This window comes from Hetaerina americana, unplaced genomic scaffold (assembly GCF_022747635.1).
Source record: "Hetaerina americana unplaced genomic scaffold, ioHetAmer1.1.p SCAF_10, whole genome shotgun sequence".
In the NCBI taxonomy this organism is placed as follows: Eukaryota; Metazoa; Arthropoda; class Insecta; order Odonata; family Calopterygidae; genus Hetaerina; species Hetaerina americana.
The window spans coordinates 48,015,113-48,040,418 of record NW_027286070.1 but is presented as its reverse complement, the minus strand read 5'-3'; the positions used below and the strand labels follow the sequence as shown (position 1 = coordinate 48,040,418).

The following is a 25,306-nucleotide window of genomic DNA, read 5'->3' as shown; positions in this document are numbered from 1 at the left end:
GTGCGGAGAGAACAAGTGAGGCTTAGACTTTTAGAAAGGTTCAGAACAAACGAGTTTAAATATGACACTGAAGGAATTATAATGGCCCCACACTACTTAGGTAGATCAGACCACAAAGATAAACTAAGGGAGATAGAGTCCAAGACAGATAGGTACAAATACTCATTCTTTCCCCGAACAATCAGTAATCATAATAGCAAGAAACCGAAGTCACTTTAGAAATATTAAAAACGTTGAATTTACAAGTCGGAACAAAATTAAACACTATAGAGATGTTAGGTATACTTTCAGGTGCATGTGTATGTTAGTTGGTAGTTTGAGTGTTTGCATGTGTGTGGGGTGTAAGTGTTCATGCATGAATGTATGCCATTTTTTTTATATATGATTTTGTCGTTATTGCATGCGGTTTTTTTTTCTTTTTCTTTTCTAAATTATGGGTGGTGTCCTAGCACCCCCCGCCACACGCCCTTGCGGCGGCTTGCGGGGTATCAAGTAGATGTAGATGTAGATGTAGATATGAGAAGGAGAATTGGGAAAGTAATTTCATATAGTGCTCTTCCATGCTATAGAAATAATAGGCTTAATTATCAGTTTAAAATGCAAAAAATATTTATAATTCTTTCTGTACGTGGGTTCGGGTTAATCTGATATTAGACAGCCCTAGATTACGAGCCACCCCGACCCTCCCACATTTAAAGAGGAAAACAGCCCTCAAAGTTCCACACAACGTAACTAACCGAAAGGTAGGGAACTTTTTCTTCTTATTATAAATCGGTAAAATTTCAACTCGCTAGTCTGTTAACGGAGTTCCACAAACCGATTGATCAAATGTTGGTTTGGCAGTGGAATAGTGGTGCATCGGTATGGGATTGTAAATGGGGTCACCTCAGTAGAATTATGACGAGTCATCGTTCATCTTTGGTTTTCTTGATTCGTGTATTAATCTTAGGAGTAATACCTAAATTTTAGATTTAAGTCACTTTGATGTCTTGGCAATCACATATTTAATTCAGAAAAGTTTATTGTAAAATGGCACTTCAAGTCCACGATGAATCTTCAAACCAAAGACTGTTGAGTATACTGGTAATGGAGTTGCCCATCCGATTATACATTTCCGCGAGAAATATTCCTTTAACTCGGTTTCAATATTGAAGATACATTTTTCTGTACGTAAATCTAAAGAACTAGTTAAAATATATGGTAAGGCTTATATAATTGTGAGTGTTTAAAAAAAATCTTGTTCTTAATACGCACTCAACGAGTATGATTCCCTTAATCGCAAGTATTATATTTGTAGTCTATTCAGCGGACCTCAGTGGCCGAAATCCTCATTAGCGCAGAGTTAAATGGAGCGAGGAAGTACTCGGTAGAGTTGAACTCCCCAATTATTACAATCTATCGCTTGAAAACCGAATGGTCCGGAGGGATGTTCGACGGCTCGAGGGATTTAGGCGGTCAGTCGTCAAATTAATACTTCGAGCGCGGCATGCCATAAATACGCTGCGCTGGATATGCAACGAAAAGCCAAGAGTAATCCCAGATCCAACCGTCACGGCACGAACTTCGAAGGTGAGGAATTATGTGTCGGAGGCCGCGAGGGAGGAATCCAAATCCTGCCATTTACAACCCTCCCTGCCGACCCGGAAAGACCTCCACCTCCCGTGCAATAAAAATCACGTGCTCAGATTTTTCAATCTCCAAGCTTGAGCCTTTGCTCCTTCACTTTTTCACTTGCGCTTTCATGTCACATTTTGTCTTAATCTTGAAACCTTATCTATTAATTTTTTCGTGTTCAATCAATTTGTTCCTAAATGAAATAATCCTTTTAAAACCCTTCTCAGGCGGAGGCTCATTTACGTCCTCATCATTCCCATAGAGGGGAAAAATAAATTAATCTCATAAAACATTTGATTAAACGCCGTCCTTATTATGCTATCATGCAATTTAATAAAATATTTCTTTGGTGAATTTTATAAATGGTGATGTAAAAATTGGTTGCATGAAGCTTAAAATTATAGCTTATGCAACGTTCATCTGTAATCTGTCAAAATAGGTCTAGTGTTGACACCAGTATCATATAAAAATCGATATTACACGATATAATGCACAGTAATTAGACAGAAGGATTTTAATTTTGATGAAGATCACATAATGATGCATAGGAAAGTTCGTCGATTAATCGTTAGTTCCGAAAATGACAGATTCCACAAAATACAAATAAAAATTTTTTGTGACTGATTTATCTGCAAAATACTCAACTGTATGTGTTTTAATGCTCTTATTTGCAGTCTTAAATATAAACTCATTATTATTACAAAAAGTGAGTCTAGGATAATGGAATTAGATTGTTTCATCTTCGCCAGAAGAAAGTCTTTTGTACATTTCTTTCGTCTATATTGTATAATTAGAGCCTTAACCATTCTCATGCTATATCTCCATCTCAAACTTCTTTTTCTAAAATCTTGAGTGCCTTTTGGCTTCATTTGGCTAATTCTTCACACTTTTGCTTAAGTTGATGAATTTTAACTGTGTTTTGGGGGACACATTAATAAAAAGTGTGATGGTGTAGCATTCGCTACGGAAAAGGAAATGTCTTGGATTGATTTGTTTGACTTTTTAAGAGTTCTATCTATAAGTCTGTCTCACATCGTTCCTTAAATAGAAATAATTTTTTTGATATGTAAGCCTACCGCTTCGTTTCAAGCATTTCCGCTTGAACGCATATTTTTCATGTGAATCGTTTTTGCCAATCGCTTCTCGCTGCCAACGGATACAATTTATTATGTTGCATGCATCATTATTCCTAACTTTGGATCTTCTTTCAATACCCCTCATATTTTAACATAGTTACCCATAATTTGAACCAGGTTAGAGAAATAGGTGTAGAACCTCAAGTTCCAAGTGCAGTAAACTCTCAATTATCCTTACGAATGGATGCATGATAAAACACAGATAATTGTAAAACTCGGATAACCGGAGTACGCGGAGACTATGGTCGTTTTATCAACGAATAAATATACGGAAACTGTCCTCTTTCATTCCATTATATTAATTTGAATGTTTTTAGCAATGAAAAGTATATTTTTTCGTTTTTCAGCCATTTTATAAAGGTGAAATCACAGATTTACAAGAACACAGAACTATCATAAAGAGTTGCTTTTCCTTAGAAAGGTAAAGCAATCATGTAGCCAGACAGGTAAATACAAATGACTGATGGAAATCAAATTTGGGAAAGGATCGTCAAGGATTATGATACCAATTAAAGTCTTTGAATAAAAATTTGATACTGATTTGAACAATTCATTGTAAGGAGTGAATGACTTATTTTTTGCATGGTAAAACTACAAAATGTATGTACTTGCGAAATTAAAAACTTTTAAGATATCCGATATCTTTCAAAAATGTAATTTTTAAGAAGCTATTCCGAATTTTCAAAGAATTAAATTATTTTGACGATCATAATTTTATTGAAATTTCGAAGTGCTGGGAAGAGACAATCTAACATCACGGGTAGTCCACACATGAATAATTGGGAGTTCACTGTTTCAATAATAATTGAGTGATCTCCTCACTAGGCTACCACGCCCCGCCGAAGATTTTATGGACCAAATACTTTGTTTTTGTTTTTTAAATTCAGCGAAAATTATTTTGTGAGTACTTACTTGGCCAGCATTACTTAGTATTTACTTGCAGTTTCGTTGTTCCCTAGAATATTATTATTATTATTATTAAAAATACACATGTGCTGATAGACATTGTCAGGTGGCACACAAGTCCCAAATAATTGCAAAAGATAATACATAAAACCAGACTTCAAAACACAAATCTCTTCAACAAAACAAGTGAATCCCCATCCCATTTACAGCCATTAATCAGCAAGAAAAAAAAAGATAAATTTAAAAAAATTAAGCTATTACATATAATACAATACACCACACATCAATCAAATTATTACATATACTACCTTGATCAAAAAGTTCCCGGAATAACCACCGTGTGGCGCTCCCATCGTTCCGATTTGAGTTCTGTTTTTTTTGTTAAATTGGTACATCTGTTGTTGATATTCCCTTTAAATCTTAGTGTCATAACTTGACATTTGCAAAAGTTACGTAGCCAAGAGTACATCTATCTCTGTGTGTGTTGGCGATTTTTTACAATTTCAGAAATGGATTTAAATTTGCAACAACGAACTTGTATTAAATTTTGCGTAAAAAACGGATTTAGTGGCGCACGGACGTTGGAAATGTTGGAAAAGTGTTTCGGCAACGATTCTCTAAAAAAAACGGTCGTTTACCAGTGGCACGAGCGGTTCAGAAGTGGTCGTGAGTCAATCGAAGATGATGAACGCAGTGGCAGACCATCGACATCGAAAGTCGGTGAAAAAATTGATAAAGTAAAAGAAATGTTGGTCAATAACCGCAAATTAACCATCAGAGAAATAGCGGAGGACTTGAACATTGCCTATGGATCCGCTCAAGACATTGTGGTTAATGATTTGGGTTTCCGTCGTGTAGCAGCAAAGTTGGTGCCAAAAGACCTCAATTTCATGCAAAAAAGAGACCGTGTTGACGTCGCAAAAGACATGATTTGCGAGGCTGAATCCGATCCCACATTCATCAAAAGGATCATTACTGGAGACGAGACGTGGGTTTATGAGTACGACACGCAATCCAGACATCAGGCAAGTGAATGGCGTTCACCAAATGAGCCGAGACCAAAAAAACCACGTCGTTTTCAGTCAAAAAAGAAGGCAATGCTGACGGTTTTCATGGATTACAACGGTGTAGTGCATCATGAATTTTTGCCAGAAGGCCAGACAGTAAACAAAGAGTATTATTTGGGCGTTATGAGACGTTTGCGTGAAGCAATTCGCCGAAAGAGACCAGAAATGTGGGCAGAAAACTCGTGGATTTTGCACCAATGATAACGCACCGTCGCACAGTGCTATCATTATTCGTAATTTTTTGACGAAAAATGCAACAAATACCATCCAACAGCCACCGAATTCACCTGATTTGGCTCCCTGTGACTTCTTTCTGTTCAATCGAGTTAAAAAACCATTACGGGGAACGCGTTTTAGCAGCCGAGAGGAAGTAATGGAAAAATCGCAGGAAGCACTGATGGACATACCGAAAACCGACCGTAACTTTTGCAAATGTCAAGTTATGACACTAAGATTTAAAGGGAATATCAACAACAGATGTACCAATTTAACAAAAAAAACAGAACTCAAATCGGAACGATGGGAGCGCCACACGGTGGTTATTCCGGGAACTTTTTGATCAAGGTAGTATACCTTACATCTATTCTTAAAAGTATACACTCTGTGAGCATTGTGTTTGTGGTAGCCCCTAGTAGTTGGTATCTTTCAAATCTTGATGCGAAAACTAATGAGGATATTGAGCCCCATAAGTATCGCGGTGATCCAATTGTGCCCACAACGAAATTATTTAGCATTCCAAATCAATTGAAATTGAATGGAAATCGACTCTGACGAACGGATCAATTTCCGTATTATTAAGAGTAAAATGCTGATATCTGACAATCTTAGATGTAACATTTCTCTGGAATCATTGTTATCATGTAGAACAAGAAAAGACGTGTTTCCCTGGTTACTCTTCTCTCTAGGATCCCAGATTAACTGATGATCAGAATTATAACACGATCTGGTTGTTATTGTAGTCTTTCATATACTTTTTATATCCATTGAAAGTTAAGGTAAAACGTCGCAGAAATTTTTTCTGTAAATTTACCAATTCATTCCTGCGCTTAGGAAAAACCCAGCTTATCTGCCGGTCAGTGACTTACATTAATTATACTAGAAATTTGACAGAATGTACGTAGAAAAGTGTGAGGTAAATATGCATAAAATTAAAATCCAAAAGTTCATTTTTTAAATAAATAAATAAATAATTTTTAAAAGAATTCCTTTGTGTACGAATTTTCAAGAGGATTAACAAATAAAGAATAACTCAATTTTTCTAAGTGGAGCGACCACATATTTTCCTTTGGAAGAAAAGAATTAGCTCTGACTGAATTTCTAAAGGGTATATAAACCCGGTTAAAATAATGTGCCAGCTCATTTTTTCGCTCGTAATTTATCGTCGGTCTCCGGAGTAGTTTGATGCCATTTTTTTCTTTTCCCCTCCTCAAAGCTCGTTATGAGTGAATTATTGCCGTTGAGTCTGTTTGCAAGTAGCTTGTGTGCAATATTTGAGTTTAGCACGTCATGAGTAGGGCTGGGTCAAGGGGAATTAATTAGAGCAGTGATATAGAGAAAAGCTGCATTCGTTAAAGGGAAAATACACTGCTAAAATATGAAATAAGCAGCAACGTACCAACATAGGAGATGTCTAATTTCAGGAGGGAGAGTTATCATGTATTTTTCATCGCTGCAGACAGAGTAAATATTGGGTCCTTGGAAAAAACCTAAAAAATACGTTACCATACCTTTACAAAGAGGATACTCGAATGACCTTTAGACTGAAACATTAAAACATGGTAGCAAATAATTCCATTAATTTACATTTCAGAGTCCTAAGGACTGAACATAAGTACCTTTACCATTTGCTTGATTAATTTGCTCAGAGTTTTTGCTCATAAGGAAATTAAAGGCAAACAAGGAATGTTCTAGAGAGTTACTTTTGTTTACTATGGGGAGTAATATTCACAAGTATAAATAATTGAGGAGAATTGACGGGCAATGGTGATTTTACGATTGCGATTCATATTAATAATAAAAGCACTGACAACAATGTAAAGATAGTGATTGCCTTAAAATATTGACTCCTACCAAAAATTTCTCGCCTCTTTGCACCTGTTGGTATTAATGCAGAAAGTTATAATTTTTAGATAAATTGAAATCTGCGTTCGTTAAAGAATGTTTCAAGTCCTAAAAAAATCTTTCAGCTTGACCTGTATTTCAACGAAAAAATTAATTTTATTTCAGTAAAGGATTTCAGCTCATTAATATACCACCAGGAATATATAAATAAGAAAATTTCCATTTATTATTTTATTTAATTGGAATTCATTGTGTACATGAAAAATTGAATTGATGAAATCACAGACCCAATCGACCCCAGAAGGAATATAAAGATATCATTTTCTCTCGGCATGTTATCAATGAAACACATATTGGGGAAACAACTTTGTTTATTTATGAAGTATCATTAATTAGGTATTCAAATATGTACCCGCCAATCACTATATTCCTTTAGTTTTAATAGATTTATCATTTCTTGGGGTTTCCTTAAATGTAGAATAACTTTCCTGGGCAGAAAAATATGCGCCTCTATCTATCTTTCAGAAAATGATTATTGTTTTCATTCTTCTTAAAAATAGTTATTTTCCAATCCGAAAGGATAACTGATACTCCAATAACTACGGCACCGCCGAAAAATAATCTTTACATACTGTATACTTTTAGCATATTATAAACAAGTTGCATTCATGGGTACAATCAAAGACAGGTTCCAAAGGAAAAATACTAGGAATTGAGAAACAGGAATTGAAGATTAATTTTGATAACGATTGGGTTTAAGGGTAATGAAGATTGATATTTTGAGGGTAGGTCTATCTAATATTAGAAAAATTTGGGGAAAAAAATGTTATTTATTTCTTTATATTCATCGTTAATGAACGAGGTAACAGAAACTACACACAATTTTATGAACTGGCTCACCGACAATAAGCTATCTTTAAATGTTAGTAAAACCCATTATTTAAACTTCAATCTCAAGAAGAAGTTAATAAATTTTAATCCAATAATTAACAGTTGCCCCATAAAAGAACTAAAGGTAACGAAGTTTTTAGGTATTTGGATTGACTCTAATCTTTCATGGGAGGAACATATTAATAAATTAACTCAAAAACTGGCACAAATCTGTTATGCATTCCGTGTACTCAAGGAAATCATTTGCATTCAGGTATTGAGAACTATATAATTTGGCTATGTGCAGTCACTTCTCAATTATGGTATTCCCTTTTGGGGCTCCTCTATCTTCCTTCCAAAATTATTTAAAATGCAAAAAAAGATTATTCGCATAATAACTAATTCTAATAATAGAGCTCCCAGTAAACCTATTTTTGAAAAACTAGAAATCTTACCTCTTCCTTGTTTATACATTCTTGAAACAGTGTCTCCAATTAAAAAAAATCAAGACATGTTTATTAAAAATTGTGACCTTCATAGTTATAATACGAGAAGCCAAAATGCATTCCATGTAAGTCAGCACAGAGTAAATAAAACGATTAAAGGGATATAGGAAGTGGTTCTTTCGGGTTTTCTTCCGCGTGTATCCATTTTTCGGACGATATTTCGCCAACGTTCCAGTTGGCTCCCTCAGGTCCACTGATGTGCCGATGCAGGTTTTGGTCCAATATATATACCCTCCGTTTGGCGCCTATTTTTTGGAGGTGTGCTCTGATTCGTTGAAATCCTTGAGGACACGTTTCCACGCGCTGGCGAGGGGGTAGCCGTCCTCGCGGTTGAAATTTCTGGGCGTTTTTGCAATTTCAATTGCCTCTCTGATGATCCTTGGGTAGTAGCGGCCTTCTTTATTCAATAAAGTGGCGTTGTCAAACTCAATATTATGTGTCGGTCCACTCCAATGATGTTCAGCCACCGCTGACTGCTGGAACTGTCTATTTTTTACGGCCCTTCTGTGTTCTTGGACTCGGCATAAATTATTAAAGGATTAAAGGGATAGATCATCAGGGAATACTTTCATCCATACTATTCAAGGGAATAATACATCAGGGAACTGTACAATAAATTGCCTGCTTATATTAAAAATATCAAAAGTTCCTTTAAATTCAAGTGTGCCGTGAAAAAACTACTTTCATGTAAATCATTCTATAGTGTAGATGATTTTCTAATGCATACCATTTTAAATGTATAATTGAAATGTGTTAATCCCGAAAAATTTTAAATTGTATGTATTTGTATTTTTCATATTGTTTTGATATTTTGCATAATGTTTTTTTATTGATATGAAGTGTAAACCATGTATTGACAAAGACATGCATAATTATGCTTATGGTGAATGAATAAATTGAATTGAATTGAATATATTGATCAACTTCATTATACATGTGTGTGAGCACTTCAGTTACTATCTTTTTAACGTCACCCGTTCATTTTAAGGTGTAATATGTGCTAAGCAATTGAGTAGTATGTAAACCTAACTGCTTGCTCATTCACAACAACATTTTGGTGGTTGTTTTTCTCTTATATATGCCACCTGCAGTTTTGCAGAAAAAACAGCAGATGCATAAGTTAGGATATTCGTCGGATTTATTCTGTTTTTAACACCAGATACAGTTGTCTACCATGGTTACATGGGCACAAATGGGCATAAGGGATACAAATGGGAGTGATATCCTGAAAGAATAAAGAGTGTAAGCGCTCTCATAAGGTAAGATTGCAACTAGCCATATTCTATTTCTTTATTCGACGTTATAATGAACCGGCGTTGCATTTTACAGAATAAAGTTTTAAAACAAAGATAATTTTTCGATCGAGAAGTCACGAAAACGTTTATAAATAAGCTAAAAAATCTTCGAAATCACTTATTACGATTTATCCTGAACAACTATTTAGAAGAAAATGCCATTTCATCTGCCAAATTTTTTAATTTTGAAATAAGAGATGGAAAAGAAACTTCAAAGAGCCAAAGTTTCGTCCACAGTAATTATATAAATAGTTACCGCACTATTTGCAAAGGGTTTAACTAAAGCTCAAAAAACACAAAAAATAAATTAAATTATCGGGAATATTATTCATACCTGGATATCATGCATTTTCATGAAAAAATGTCATGCCGTATCTATTAAATTACAGAGCATTCCACACATTGAAATCCAAAATGTACATTTGAATTCATAATTCCAACAGCGTGGTAACATTAATTCTTCTTCACATTTTTCCGGTAAAAAACTCTGCTTCATATTTTTCTACACTAGATCTCACTTAAAACTCAGTCAGTGAGTGTCATCAATAATGCTTTTAATCAAAAATGTTATACCTGAGCTTATCTGATTAGCAGCTAAAACTCTTTATTGCAAACCTATTTCACAGTTCATAAATTATATGCCTATTGTTTTGTGCCCGCCTATTTATCGGCTGTTAATTTCATAGTATAATCTCATTGAAATTGGTTTCAAATAAGTTAATAATAAATAAATTAATAAATAAATAAATAATATTATATATATGAAATTGTACGTAAAAAGTCCAAAAGGAGTCCTGAATATGTTCAGTGAGATAGCAGATTGAGGACAAATCAATCAAATTGACGGTAAATGGGTCAACACAAAAGTGGTGATGTTGTAGAGGGATGATAATTGAAAAGATGATTGCATTACGAGCGCAAAAGACGATATATATAAAAAGGTGGATGATTTTGTTTAACTTGTTTATTGGAACTAAAAGATTGTTAGCAGTAAGCGGCGTATATAAAAAATCTTCATCTTAGGCAGAAAAAATTAACATTTAATGACTGTATTCCCTAAAATATTATTTGACGAGAATGAAACTTTCTGTGACTTGAATTTCTTTCTTGGATCTTAGATAACAAATTTTCCCCGCATTATAATTTTTTCAACTATAGGTACTCGTACCGTATTTTTATGTGTATATTTTAAAGTACAGTATTATGATAGAAAAGAGTTTTTTTAGTTTTATTTCTTTTGACTGGGAATTTAAATGGATCCCTTCGTATAAGTAGACACGCCTTAAGAAATAACAAAAGTCAAACATTTTTCAACAAATGATCTACCCTCATTTACTTATGAAAAAAATCTTCCTTTGAAATAGATCATGAATAAAAACTACGTGTTTTTCTGCAGAACCAAATACAGTGGGTTCCGGCCCCGACTCGCTGGAGGTTCTCCTTGAAATTGTGATAAAAAACAAACAGCAATACATTACGCTATAATATATGTGTAGTCATTACTTAATTCAGGAGAAGATATCAGTAGGAACAGTAAAAAAAAATGTTTTCGAAAAAAATTGGCGAACGTAAAGAACATGGGATCAACTGAAGAAAGATGGAAATAGATAGAAACCTAAATTTGAAAAGCCGCGAAGAATATTATAGGAAAAACAAGTCCAGTAAAAGGGAAACCATGGATCACAGATGAATCAATGAACCATTAAGAAAAGAGAAGAAAGTCCAAAAACTTAAGAACTGAGAAATGGCAGAGACCTTACAAGAGTTTGAAAAATACAATCTGCCAAAAAGTGAGCACAGCCATAGAAGAATGGATAGAGATCTTGCACGATGAACCTTTTTAAATGCCCTGTTAAAAATTATCTCCCCAGAGAAAAGTTGTTTGAGTTAACAGAACCATGGGACACTGTAAAAAAAGGAGGAACAAATAAGTATCTCAATTGGGTTAACAATGGCGTAGTTCTTAGTGAATAATAAGACAAACTAAATATATGGAAAGAATATTTGGCGAATCTTGGGGGCGGAAAAGGAACATGGAAGATACTAGATTACTTGGAGGAGTAATTAAGGGCAAAAAATTTCCAGAAATCGATAGTATATCATCTAAAAGGAAAGAAAAAATACAGTGATAGACGCTTGATGGAATTGGCTTGAAAAATTGGAATGAAAATGGCTTTTTTCCGATGTGCATACGTAGGTGAGTGACAAGATCACAAGCAATGGAAGAAAAAGTAGGAGTAAGCAGAATATGAATGGGTAAGAGAGATTTCTATCAGAAAAAAATAACACTACACTAATAGTAGAGACAAAAAGAAGAGACTAATTATAACTTACATATGAAGTCTAATTTGTCGCACGGATGTGAGGTAAGGAAGATAGGCACAGTGGAGGAAAGAAGACTCCAGATGGGAATGTGGCCCCACTAAAGTTCGATGAGAATAACACGGATATACTGAGTAAGATTAGGAAGAATGGTAACAAATGGATGCTAACAATGATGGTAATGCATTATTAAAAACTATTATTAAAAGAAGAACGATGGGTAAGAATTACAGGAAAGACCTCGTGAAATACGAGAAGCAGATATGAAAAATGTCGATGTAAGATACTACAGGCGAATATATGTACCATTGGATGGGAACAGATAGGTTGGGAACTAGATAGTTTGGAGAGCTGCTTCAAAACAATCCTCGGATTGATAGCCCATGATCATGTTGATGCTTTTAGTTTCTATGTGTACAGACTAGACCATGGCTCAGTCCAATGGAACAGGAAGGAGGTTTGTGCAGACTCTAAGTCACGAAGGGTTCAAAAGATAGCAGAGGAATACATTAAAATGGATCGCAGAAGGCTTCAAGAAAGTAGGTTAGGAAAATGAACGTATTTCATTCTCGAAATTATTCTCTGGGAATTCTGACGAATAGAATCTAGAAGATAAAACGGTTAGCTTTCTTTTATTTTGTCACCTAGGGTACCGAGACGCTGCAGATATGGGGTAAGGTATTCGTGAGAACCAGAGAATGACGAAAATTTAATTGGAAATAATAATAAATCCACGACAAAGTAAAAAGGGGCCCGCTATACAGAACAACAGGAACTTTTCCAGAGCCTGAGGCACACCACTTAGCTGTGCGAAAGTGAAGATTAACGAGTGCATCAGATGACGGAAGACGATCCTGAAATGCGAGGGCGAGTTGAATATGCGAGCCCGAGAAAGGAGTCATCTTTCGTAATTTCAACCTCGCGTTCCACATGTGTGCCTCGTTTTCTTTATAGAACTCTGCAGGTTATTGACTTGAAAATAAATTCCATGGCTAAAGTTACTGGATACTGTAATGTAATGCAATATTTACTCAAACTATAATATTCCGACTGTTTAAGGCTTTACTTTGTTCATGTTATCCATTACCGAGACAGAGATTAAATGAAGCAACCATTTTATATCTCCACTAGCTTTATTATTTCGATGAAATCAATTCCTTGAGTCCATTTCCTGCCCAAATGTTAAGCCATTCCATTCCTTCTTACCCCGCACTCCTTCCAGATTTCTTTGCTATTATGTACGCGAAGACATATAAGACCATGTACTTGATGATGCAGAGGTGCGATGAATCGTGAATCATACAAATAAATAATTGAATTGATTAAACTTAGTTTTTTAAATCACCTGCGTTTGAATTTTATTTCATTTGTAATACATTGTAACTCAAAATAAAGAGGATACGAATTAGGAAATAAATACAATTTTTGTTACGAAAATCGCAACAAGAAATACTGGTGATGTGCAATACAGTTTGAAAAAACTCTAGTTTAAGGTGTGCGGAGATAATAACCAAGATTATGCAAGAAATTTAATTACTTGCAAAAAAGTACTTATACTCTAGCTGTACTCAAGTTTCACAAAATAAATTTTTATCACAATGTATCACAAATTTGTATTTGAAAATATATACAGAGCTATTTTCCATTCTGTTCAAAATTTACCTTTAGATTATTCATCAAGAAACTTAAATTATTCAATTTTGATGGATTCAAGTCTGTGAAAATATTTCTGCTCAACTTGATTTTTACCTTAGTGGAGACCTTTTTAAGACCTTTCAATAAATGTAAGTAATTGTGGACGACAATCTAATGGAGGATACTAGCTATCCATTACGGAAAGGAAAAAAAACAGCCGAGCTAAATCCACTTAATGAAATTTAGTGAAATTAACTTAACTGCATTTATCCATAATGAATAAGTTCCACAAAGTCAAGTCTGAAACTACGAAGTTTACTAATCAACCAGTTTTATCCCGCAATATATTGCTCGATAAGACGACCGAATCGCCAGGAATCCGGAGGAGTACTGGTATACAGAATAAATATAAAGTTAGTCATAAAGTTTTTGCGGCTGAAGAAATCATTTTTGACTGCGTTACGCATTTTCAGATTTCATAAGCGTAACCCGGGTTTGAGATTTGTTCATGAAAAATAAGGAAAGGAATCTGCTAAGCTGTTAGCTAAATGAAATATGCACGCAAGAAACCTTTCAAAGAGACGTCCTCACTCTTGAATTCGGAGACGAAAGCCATGGCACAGCGGCGGATGCGAATACAAAGATATAAGTCACAAAAGACTTGAGGGAAGTCGATGAAAAAAATGAACAGGGTAAGACCGTTCGGGTAGAAGGGAGACGTCCTTCCGGGCAGAGACGAACGAAACGCAATTCGCGAGTCGGGTTTACGCACCAGTGTGCGGAAACGGGGTCCGTTCTCGGCTGGCGGGAGATGGGGTGGGGACGTGGGGGGATGAGAGTCGGGGCGGGAAAGTGGAGGGGAAGGACCGCGCGGGTCGGCGAGAGCCGCGCAGAGCGTTATTTTTCTTTGGTTCCCCACAGCAGAACGTTTTTTTCAAATGGACTTTCGATACTTCGGGAAAATATTTGGAGAGGAAAAGATAGCATTGCCTACTTTCTCATCCTCCTTCCTCTCTTCCCTCCCAACCCCCTTCCAACCACCCTAAGATAAAGGAAGTTCTGCAAACATAAAGTGCGCGTCTAGTGGCGGCGCGGCTTCGGAGGCTGCTTTCAACGCGCTTCCACGCGGGCTCCGACCGCCAGACACTCTCTCCGGATAAGCCGCTTACGATGGAAATGTGGAAGACGGGCCAAGAAAGGCGAAAGGGACTTTGCATGAAAGTTTCCTCCCATCCACCGGACACGCATTACTACCTTTGTTTTTTTATACGCTATTTTTTTGCTTTCACCCTCCGATTCGGTATATTTCAATGTAAGTAGGCACAGGCCATCAATAACCGCATTTCAGCAGATAGAACATAAATTTATCATTATTACGTGTCAAAGTATTTTTATTGGCGTGCTGAAACGTCTGAGAATCAATATATCATGAAAGAAAATACATATTTTAAATTTCCGCGAACTTTTCAAGAACCAAATATTTATTTCAATGGAGTGTTGGAGTATTAAAACTCACGCTTAGCAATCGGTTTGGGAGTACGGTGAGCATGTTTTCAATCTTACATTTCACTTCTAGATAGATATATCCATTTTAGGATTTAGTGATTTCAGACACAATTTAGGTTAATAGAAGATGGGCATGTCACCCAACCGAATCATCTACTGACGCCGTATTTTTAGTTCTCAGGGCTCCTTAAGTATGTGTCCTTAATATAAAATTGAATTATCCAAAATATTTGTTCTAAGATAAGAAACTTACCTCACATTAAATTTTTTATGTAAAAATAATTCATTCATAATCATTGCAGTTGTTCTGGAATACAATTCTAAAAATATTCATAGATCAAATAATTCAAGTACCTTTGTACTTGTTATTGTAATTAACACTTAGGACTAAAATAATAACATATATTTATGGAAAGTACGAAAAACTAAAACGGTAAATGTGTTATCAAAATGAGGCCCGTTGTAACAATTTTAGGAATTGTAACAATACTTAAATAGTATTTGATTGTACATTAAGTTAGATATTTTACAAAAGATTCTAATTAAAAATTTACCTTCTCTAATTAAAGTCTAATTAAAAACTTAACTCCTTAATATTACAATTTCGAAAACGGTTTAAACGAAATAGTCAGTAAAAATATAGAGATATCCATTGAGTTAACTATTTTCAATATATGTTCAACTCTTAAGTTTAAGTAATATTAAATATTATTTGGTTTCATGGATTTTATTAGGTTTTTAATAAATTTACGGAGATGAATCATGAAAAATATTTGGGAAAATACTCATAAACGTAATAGCGTACTGACATCATTTCATAAAGCGAGATTAAAATTACATTTTAAAAATTCATCAGGCTTTCGGGAAGAAATATCGGCGAAGAGAAAAAATTAGTAATAATGGCAGTGTTACATTAAAATAACTTAATTTCGCTATGAATAATCTACGAAAGATGGGTAGTAAGAAACTGAGTCTAATTGTGTACTGAAAAATCAAAATATGTGTGCTCAGATTTATCGACTGAAATCAGTATAGGCACAATAAAGTTCCAATTTACCTTAAAGAAACTGAATTAATGAAAAAAAATCAATGACAGCCAGAAAGTCTTACAAAGATATTTCTGTTATCAATCCATTGTGCACTGGGGAATAACTGAAGGAAGATATTAAAAATATTAAAAGAAAACTTCAAATCAAAAGATCACTTCAAAGGGGAAAGCATCGCTCTCAAGTGGCAACACAGGCTCTTACTAGAAATAAAGAAAACAGGAAAAACTGACGGAGGGTAAAATTGCCAACAAATGAAAAGAGAATGAATTAGCCTAAATTTATTATATCCTTCGAAAAAATGAATAATATTTTTTTTAAGAAATGCAATATAATATTTTCGGAGAAACACTGAATAAAATGAAGACCCAATGAAAAAAATTCAATAAAAAACTGAATTACAAAACTCTGCTCTAGAGACGACAGCGTTGAAATTTTCACAAACGAAAAGATAAAGCCTATAGATGGAAAGGAAATTTGAATCATCTATATGATATAAAGGAACTGCACGAATATTTTTAGGCGTTCTGGATACAGATAAGAAAGTAGACTCCACATCGAAGGATAAATTGATTCTGTAGTACAGTGATGCCCAAACTACTGCGCGTGAATCTGATCAACCTGGATAATACCTTCAATCTGAACCTCAGGGAGCAGTCGGGAAATCATTTGGCAGGATTTTATTGTTTAAGATTTAGTTCCATTCGAGTTAAAGAATTCTGATAAAAGACATACTCGTACTTCCATCAAAACGGATGTTGCGAATATCTAATATTTTGTATTCAGTGTTTTGGGAAAAAATGAACATTTTTTGGCAAAAGTCACTTATTTTCCAAATCTTCGTGATTACATCTGATCTACTAATACTTCATCTGACCTACTTTAAGGAATGTATTGCACTTATAGCTCACATTTTTAAACAGACAATATTGTATTAAAAGGCACAGGAAGCGCAAAAAGTCAATGAAAAATTAGTGGAATAAAAGTTAACGAAAGAACGAATTCAACACATCTATCCATGCTAATATAACATGTAAATAAAAAAGAGCATATAATAAACGATGAATGTTCACTAAAATGATTTATTCACCCTGAATAAATAATAGTCAAAGATAAATAATAACTTCCTATCATTCAATGTCCATATATAAGATCCTAGGGAGAAGAACAAAGCAAAAGTGAGTGGTAACACGTCTAAAATTTTCAATCATTCAGAAGATCAATAAAAGTAACTGAAAAATATTTTTACTAAAAGTAAAAAACTATAGATAAGATGATGTATAGAATAATCGTAATCGCTTTCGTGGATCTTTCAGAAACCGGAAACGTGAGTCGTCACTTGCCACAAATTGTGAATGCATTTGGAATGGACTGAAAAGGAATAAATTGAGGAAAAAAATAACAACAAAATAAGCAGTAAACGATTTATTAATAGCCAATTTCAGGAAAATTAATTTTTAGGTTAAGAGAATGAGCGGAAAGAAAAAAATATCAAAATTTTAAGCAAAATGTGATTCCACTGAAGAAATATCATATCACTATGATTTGGCCAAGTGAAAAATGAAGACAAAGTGTTGGCATCGTCATTTTGCTGTTGGAAATACTAGTAAAAAGAAAGGGAAAACTAGTTTATTACATTTGAAGAGGCATGAAAGCCTGCATAAAACATTGAAATGAGGGAATATTAAAGATATGCAATGAGATGAGCGAGCGATTAGAGATTTGCGCTAAAAATATTATGGAAGGTGTGATTGGCAGATGCTTTGACAATAACCATGTTTTATGTGATTACTCTCTGTACTTGATTATGTGAAAAGTAGGGAGGCTAAAAAAGAACTATCTCAAAACATTAATTTCAATAAAACTAAATCCAAAAAGTAATTACTCATTTCCATGATAGTATACCCAGAGATTTGTTCAACAGGTGAGGGTAGGTCTCCCATTATACTAGGAGTGAATATTTCACAACCCTACCAAGCGCAAAATTAAGAAATCCATGGTCGTCATTCGAAGAAGTTTGATTCTCCTTGCAGGATATGCTTTTCCAGAGAATTTTCGTATCAAACAATTAAGAGAGTTCGTGTTCAGCGGGCAGCACTGTTGCACCCGGATTTTCAACGATATTCACCCGAGAAAATAGCTAACGCTTAAGCCCGCGCCTTATTATGGTGAGAAAACACGTGAGTAAAATGCTACTTAAATTAAAATTTGTTGATATATACTGGAGAGGCTTATGGGAACATACACTTGTACCAAAATCTTTTGTTATCACCATGCTTTAAATGCCTCCTTACTCCAAAAAAACGGCCTGAGGAATAACTTGGATCTCGGTGTTCTCTTGCTCACATTGTCTTTCGATGATTCAGGGTAAAGAATATTTAAGAGACAAAAAGATTGTTTCTACTCCGCAAGTTCACAAATTCAGGAAGGAATGTTTCCCTGCATAGGAAAACCTGACTTTCGTTTTTGAACATGGAACATTACCAGCACATCGAACCTTGCTCATTACTGCTGTGGAATTAAAAAGAAATGCTTATGCCTAGCGATTTATCAGGTCGTCCCATTTTTTGAGCTAGCAGTTCGTATTGGGACGATGACGAAAAAAAATGTAATTTTTCAAAACAGTATAAGAAAAAAGTAAGAGGGGTACACACCGGATGGCGCTTAAGGATCCGCATAACGAGGCTGGCTAAAGGGGAGTGAAGAGAGGGAAGGGGAATAGGGAAAGGTCGTTGGGGCAAGGCAGCCAGACGCAAAGTGATTTATTTTGGGGTGGGGGGAGAGTGTGGGAGGAAAAATGAGAAGGAGTGAAGGAAGATGGTGTCGGGGGCGGGTTAGGGGCAAAAAGGGAGAATGGAATAGCACTGAAGTAGGTATGGAGGGGTAATGGAGGTGTTTTTGGCGTAATAGACACCATTATATTCCTATTATGTTTAATAACACACCTCCACACGGGAAAATTATACCCCTCAAGTTCGCAAGGCTGAACATTTTGCCTTAAAGAATTTAATTTGCGACTAACTGAAAAAATGACAATGGATTACAATGAAACTCGTCGAAGAGAAGCTGCAGGGTAACCATGAGTATACTTATATGTTCGTGAAAAATAAGATTTTCATAAAATTATTCGACCAAGTACTGTGAAAGTATTCTCCGGAGAAAATTAGGGAGTTATGTCGGTAATAATGCATAACATGGCGCAGAGAGCACTGCATGAGAGTTAGTTAATGGTGTAATTTACTCGGGAAGCTGGTAGTCTTTTTAAATCAGGGATTGAAGGAGAACGTCCGCTTTGCATTAGAGGAAGGAAGAGGAAAATAGAGGCAAATTGGAAAGGTGAAGAATGCAGATATTGAGATAAAAGGTGGTTGCTGATTAATGAAAAAACCCCGTGGGTTAAAATATTTCACGGAAGTGAATACTTGGGGCATAATGCTGGTTTTATGAATATCCAGAATGATGCTCATTTTTCAAAAGAATAGAAAAGAACAGAGGGTAAACATATCACAGCTTTTTCCTTAAAATAATCATCATTTATTTCAATAAATATTACTCGTTAAAATATCTTATAATTTAGCAAGACACAAAACTCCCATCTAAAGTGCATTATAAGAGAATAAAACGTATACTGACATGGGGTATAAGGATCAAAATTTTCTACCTTGGTTATGACCGACAAGATTATTTGTTGAAGGAATAAGGAAAGATTCCAAAACCAAAGTGCGCAATCTTAGAAATACCGTTCTAATCGTGGTTTTACAAGAGCTGGTGATTTTATTAACTACGCCAACCGACAGTTAACAGTTAAGAAATAAAATTGTCCCGACGTAGATAGACGGTGTAGGTCTATAAGCGAGAAACCTTGTGGATAATAAACTTACCAACCGTTCTAAAGGCCCAAGAAGTTGAAAATTACCATAGGTTAGGGTTAAACTTTGTGATAATACCGTTTACATTAATCTATGCTCATCAAATGGTAGCTCTTTTCACGTTCACTCCAACCCTGGTAACGTATCTTCCTTTAGTTTGCCGAGGTAAGCCACTACCTGCCGGAAATACGTGTATTCGAACTTCAACATGTGTATTTTTTATTCGTTGTGACGGACTATAGCGTTTATGTTTTTATTTTGTCTGTAATGGTGGGTACGTTTCCCACCACTTCTGGTAGCAACTTAACGGAAAATCAGTCGGGTAACGGAGTATCACTGTACGATTGGGTAAGTCGGTCACAGATGACGGATAAACGATGACGTATGAAGTACGTATGACGTATAAAGGATGACGTACAAAATAATGTGATGTGGAAGTGTCATTATGTAAAAATATTTTGTCCCTTGTCTGTTTTTATGTGTTCGTATGTAATTTTTGTTGTTAGTAGTTATCTTTGACCTAACCTGACCGTTGCCACCAGGAAATTTGCCTAATTGCAACGTAATTGTGTAAATAAATAAATAAACTTTCCCCGCAAAACTTTGTATGCTTACTGTGTCCTCAATCCGGTTATGTAAATGGGTCCTTGTGTTGTCCTTGGTGTTGAAACTATTTCCTGTCAAGGGCCAAAACATTGTACATAAGTTCACCTCTATCACGCTAGTGGTTCATTGGATTTGCAATCTTAGTTACTCATGGATTGGAGAGGTATTTACATGACTAAGAGCACATTTAAATCGCAAGATCTAATCTAACTCTAGTCGCATTTCCGAATCAAATATTTTCTTTAAATCCTGTAAATAAGCAAATACAAGATATTTGAAATAGTTGAGCGGGTAAAATAAATCACGAGAACGACGTCCGATTATTTCTTCGTTCAGAAATAATCGAGAATTACGATAGACAGAAATAAAATGGAGCATGAGATCAAACAGGGCAAGCCTTTAAATACCTAGTATATAACTAATTTATAAACTTCATTTATAGACAATTGCTGTAAGATAATTAAACCTAGTTGCATTGCCTCCATAGTGCATATAATTTAGGAAACTAATTCAAACAGGATGAAATGGGAAACCTTCCTTCTTTTGCGCAAAAGGGATAATAACTAAATTTGAACCGTCATGCAGGAGAATTGGAAATTCAATGAATTGAACAGGTAATTATCTGAATTCCGTCTGTGAATGAAATTACAGCGTTTATTTACTGTCTATATCCACGTACGCTTACTCATGAACATTTGCGAAACACACTTGCGTGGCTCATTCACGAGCCAGGTACGTGTGGACGGGGAAGGAAAGGTATCGATTCCTCCCTCGCGTACCAAAATAGCGTGCAATCCGCTTGTCGGGTCGGAGTATCGAGGGAGTTTATGTATTTGTGCGCGCATCCAAATGCCCCTTCGGGGAAATTCCACGCTTAAGCAAGAAATCTTCTAGGCAGTTAATAATATTCAACAAATTTTGACCTGTAAAGATCCTACAGGAGGATTCATTGTTTTGAATAAGCATCATTACGTCATCATATCTTTTTTGGGTGTAACGGCCCAATTTATAGGGAGAATTCCATCGCGGAATCACAGATTCAGGTTCAAATGAGGTCATGTTTTGGCAATATTTAAGTGAAACCCAGACCTCACTGTGTATTAGATGACCTAGGAGGTCAACAATGGAAAAAAATGCTCCTAATCCAAATCCTTCTATCTCGCACAGCTGTGCTTTGCACGCTATCTAACGAGTCAAGCTCGGGGCAGAATTTTTAGTCTTTAAGGAAATTTTCCATGTCCACTCAAATCAAAAACAAAAAAAATGCAACACATTCAAAGCAACTCAGATTTTTAAGATAAAACTAACTCTTTCAATGATCAGAGAAAACGGTGGAATAGTGAAATTATTGCGGATGAATTTCTCTTAGTGATGTCATTCATATTGAGACGAAATCTTTCTTCCCTTCTATTTATATCAGACCTTATATTAGGATTTACTTTAAAATATAATTTTCAAGGTATTCTCAAATATTACGTAATTAATGATTTACTCTTTGATTAGAATGATGGAAAAACTCCTCTCGTGTACTATGTACAGGAACTGCGACGAAACTCATACTTTAATTCACGCTCTAGTATGAGGTGCATCGGATTTATTCGATCTATCTAGTTTTTCTTCACGGAAATTAATGACCAGAGAAAAGTTCCTATATTAAGGGAAATCACAGATGTCTCCGATGAATTATCAATATATTCAAAAATGTTTATGTGCCGCCCTTGTTAACAAATGCTAGCACTATTTCTCTGATTATTTTGTAATAATATCATTTATAATTATTCGGTCTATAGCTCATTACCAAAATAGCAGTGCTAAAATCATTTATTATTTGGATAGGTGTCTATGGGCTAAAGGAAAAATATCGGTTTTCCATGCAGCCTCTTGAGGAAAACGGTGCCCGACAAGAAACTTTTTTTAAATAGTGAATTTTTTTCATTTTAAAAGAAAATTAAAGAAAACTATAATAATTTACCAGCTAAAAAGTTATACTTATCACCTGTTTTAGCCCTTTTTTACGGAGATTGTGTAACAAAAGGTGAAAAACATTTTATTGAATGGTTATGTTTTCATCAGCTACCCTTTCTCTTTACCTTTTCCTTTCTCTTCCATTCCCAACCAGAACATCTCCTCCACCACTTGGCGACGTCATCTGGAAAACACACCGTACCCCAATCCTCCCCGGGGCTTACTACGACAGCCTTGACAGCGTAAGTAATCCGCTCGCATCTCTTTTTTATAAACACGCTTCTTTGTTAATTTACCCTCTCATTCAAAAGATTACCAAGAATGCTGTTCACTTCTTATATTAATAGCCGGAACTTTAGGATATTATCAATAGGTACCTTATTTTGTGCCGAAACAATATTTTCAATCAGAAAATAACTAAATTTTTATGTAATTTTCTTTTGAACTTTTTGCTTCCGTACCAGAGAAAAGATTTTATCATTTAATTCAGTGTACATCGTAATACACTTGAAATAATGACCTTCTTACGTACAAGGATCAATATAGATAAAAGAAAAAATTTAGACCTATTTTGATGAGCCATATAAACACATTCCTTTTTTTGGCATCTATATAGCATAATGACGTTACAAAGTAAAATAATATTGATGGGTATAATTTTTTCACATCAGCTTACTCAATTCATCATTTTCCATTTTCATTTAAGTTACAAAAAATGACGAATCACGCCACGAATTTATGTTCACGGAAGAAGAGTTAACACAAAATATAAACTTTTCTCGTACGCGAGTATCCTCGTGACACATTTTCTAAAGATGCGTTCATTATTTTATCATTATCCCAAAATGTTCCTTGTTTTTTGAAATAGGCCCGGCTTTATTCCTATCGAATCTTTATTCTTAGCGAATACCTGCGAAGAGTTATGAGAATGGAAAATCGTAATAAATTGCGCAATGATGTCGACGATATAAAAATACCAAATGTTTCGGAACTTTCAGAGCACAAACCGAGTACACACGCAAGACTGCAATGTTTTAAAACAGCATTTAGAGATAGGATTTTCCTCAATCAATTCGTTTCGGGAAGCGAGTGATAATGCAAGAAATAAAAGGCTCCAATCTATTCCCCTGATATCACTCAATACTTTGACGATCGGTTTCACCCCAATCCCACTCTGCGCAGATGGCGCCTTATTAAGGTGAAAACGATCGGAGAGTCTTGGAGAAAAGCTTTGGAGGAGTGGGAAATCATTTTACGTCTCTGGAGACCTTTTACCCATCCGGATAAATGTCGTCTCGCACAATAATTTTCCCAGAGGCCGTTGTGTTCCGGAGTCATCGCCGTGGGAATCCTCTCGCTCACCCCCACTTCCCTCCGCCTCCACCCGTTCTCGTGTCTCAACCCACTCCCACGCTTTAATCCCTTCTCCTCTCATCCACCGCATCCACCTCCTTGACTGCGAATACCGTGCGGAAATAAACAACTCGCGGTGGCGGAAAATATTGGACAGATATGAGGCTCTGTCTCTTTGTGGGCGCCTGGGTGTGAAACGAGTTTTTTTTCTGTGCGTGCGCGAGTGTTTGTAAGGTGAAAGACGTCGTTGCTTGGGAATTGGAAACCATTCCCCTTCCTCGCTCCCCTCCCACATCCTCCATCGCCCCTCACTAAAAATCTTTGTATCGGATTTTCCTCTCGGAGGAGAAACGGGAAGGAAACCGGTGAGTTGATGAGAAGGGATGGGGTTGCTATATATTATTCAGCAGCAGCATTCTCGCCGCTCAGATTTGAATTTTAAATCAAAGACTAAATCAAGTAACCGTGTCTGTGAGGTGAAAGCATTTTCCTAGTCCCCAGAAAAACGGTAGGTGATGAATTCCCACTACATGAATGGCTGTGCTACCGTCTCATAATTTTTTATCTTCCCTTCGTGGATTCCATTTTGATCATATGAAGCATATCAGCTGAATGTTCGCTACTTACAAGTGAGTAGATTGAATGGGCACACACATCTCTGCAGGGAAAGTTCAGTCACAAATCTTGCATTAATTTTTCGTTGGATCTCATCGAAGGCCGAAAGTTGGTTTTATCAGGAAATATTACTTCGTCCCCATGAACCCACCCCACAGTGTCGGAAGGCACAATACCATTTGAAAATATCCAGGCGTAAAAAACAATGTTATAACCGGAGCGGCAATCGATTTCCCTTGATTCTACCAAACTTCTACTGCTACAAGAGTATTTATTTTAGTTAAGTACTATAATTTATTTCATGCTTTAAGCAATGTTCATTTTTCCTTAGTAAAAACTAGCAAAAATTTAAAAAAAATGTTCTACACTACCGTTGAAAAATCGTTTTCTGCATATTTCCTGATTTATTTTTCATCGAAATAAAAATAATTAGCAAGTGGTTAACCACCTTACCTCAAATGGAACAAATTAAGATGAGCGAGTGAATATGGAAGAAAATATAGGTACAAATGATAAGAGAATACACAAGTGATATGAGTTTTTGGGCTTAAGAAATAACTTTTTCGAAAGGAATACATATTAAATAAGACAAAGCGAGCTTACAAAATCAACGCCGAAATGTCAAATCAGCTGTTCCGATTTCATCATTTAAAAAAAGAAAAGAATGCTATTCCAAGAGCAAATTACAGTAATTTACTTTGTTTTGCAATTAAAATGGAGAAATGACCTTTGTTGGGAAGACTTGCTCTAAAAATAACTTGTATCTCTGATAAAATGGGAAATAAAGGGTAAAAGAAAAGTTATCCAACAATTTGTCAACATTTCTAGCAAACGAACCACAATTACCTCCATCACACCATTCCGTAAAAATGCTGTGATTCGAAATTAAAACGTGGTTAAGAACCAATCTTTTTCACAAAAAAAAACAATTTTA

The 25,306-nt window shown here is 35.4% G+C and overlaps 1 protein-coding gene across 1 annotated transcript in view; it reads right to left on the bottom strand.

Moving 5' to 3' along the window:
- GABA-B-R3 (gamma-aminobutyric acid type B receptor subunit 3) overlaps window positions 1-25,306 on the bottom strand; it is a 653,270-nt gene that overhangs the window by 95,354 nt on the left and 532,610 nt on the right. The gene's annotated exons all lie outside the window — the stretch shown is intronic.